Source organism: Psammomys obesus, unplaced genomic scaffold (genome assembly GCF_907164565.1).
Source record: "Psammomys obesus unplaced genomic scaffold, mPsaObe1.curated_primary_1811, whole genome shotgun sequence".
NCBI lineage: Eukaryota > Metazoa > Chordata > Mammalia > Rodentia > Muridae > Psammomys > Psammomys obesus.
The window spans coordinates 13,058,705-13,060,135 of record NW_026592666.1 but is presented as its reverse complement, the minus strand read 5'-3'; the positions used below and the strand labels follow the sequence as shown (position 1 = coordinate 13,060,135).

At 54.6% G+C, this 1,431-nt stretch overlaps 1 long non-coding RNA gene across 1 annotated transcript; it reads right to left on the bottom strand.

Annotated features, from left to right (window-relative positions):
* Positions 1–260: 260 nt before the first annotated feature.
* On the bottom strand, positions 261–1,093 carry LOC129682432 (uncharacterized). The gene is made up of 3 exons (XR_008720979.1): positions 932–1,093; positions 480–547; positions 261–365 (listed from the first exon to the last, which is right to left on the bottom strand). It is a non-coding gene; the product is annotated as an uncharacterized LOC129682432 (long non-coding RNA).
* Positions 1,094–1,431: the final 338 nt, after the last annotated feature.

Below are 1,431 nucleotides of genomic sequence, written 5' to 3'. Positions count from 1 at the left end.
GTGGGGGTCTCCTGTCAGCCTCCAGAGTGCCCAAGTTCCAGGGACCAGTATATCCAGCTGGCATTTCTGTGGGTTCCGGGGGTCCAAACCCTGGTCGTCAAGCCTGTTGCTTGTGCACAAATGGTCCAAACACCGAACCGTGTCCCCAGCTTGAATCTATTGGGATTCAAGAGTCACACGAAGAGCAGCCTGGCCTACAGTGGCTCTGGTGGCCTTGGGTGGTGGCTTTGTATCCCTCTTGCTTCCATGTCCCAAGGATGAACCTCATGAATTTCTTTAGGCAAGGAGGCTACCTGCCTTCCACCTCTCTGCTGTTCTGATGCACTGCCAGACACACACCTGCTCAGAGAGGCACGCTGGGATAGCTGGAGAGATACAGAAGAGCAAAACAACCACGCTGAGCTGTGACTTCCTAAGACGGCCACCCCAGCCTGGGAAGCATGGAGCCCCCACTTAGTCTTCACTTTTTATTTGCTCACCCTCAAACTGACGCACTCCTAATGCCAGCAAAAGCGGAACTCGAGTCCTTGGTGACCTTGAAGAGGAACTGAAACAAACAACCAAACAATTCCATTCATGAAAAAGAGCAGACACAACCTCGGGAACTGGGGTGTGCGCCCGAGGTCAACCCGCTTTCTGAATGAGAAGCAGGATGTGGCCGGGGCCTTGGGGTGTGCAGGAGCCAGAATGAGGAACTGTGGAGGCATTCTGGGCTCTGTGGGGCAGAGCTGGCCTCACACTGTTTCATGACACTTCCTTCCCTCACAGCTCAGTGGCTTCAGACCTTGCAGCCTGAGACCAGCTGTCTGTGGTTGGCGTGCCTCTGCATGACTGGCGACGAAGCTGTGTCTGTGTGGGGTGGCATTCGCCAGGGCCGGCCTCCTCCATTTCTGTATGCATTTTTAACCGGGATAGACACCCCCGTACTTACCATTTCTGTGCGCATCTCCGCAGGTTGGGGCTTTTCTGCCCTGGGACGCAGAGCATCTAGAGTGGTGCTGGCAGGGTTCCCCCAGGGCCAGCTGGTGTGCTCGGCCTTCCGATATTGCAGTTTGACAATGTCATCTATGAAGCCCATCCTGTGAAACAATTACAAACAAACAAACAAACAAACAAACAGACAAACAAACCCAAACCAAAAACCAAAACCAAAACCCAAAAAAGCCCAAACCAACCTCACCCCACAAACTAAAAACCTCACATCTTAAGTACTTCAGGATTAGTGTCGGGCCGTATTCAGGTTGTGCCGTCTGTGGCTGGACACACCCATGCCACTCAGCAATGGGCGACAAGGGGGCTGAGGTGCCTTCCTTCTCCACATAGGCCATTCTGCATCCCGTGGGAATGCGGCGCTCTCTCCTGGTCAGTGGGAGGGCCGAGTGTGCAAGGGGAGGCAGGCAGCCTGTCGCCCCTGCTAGGTGGGCCCCACCT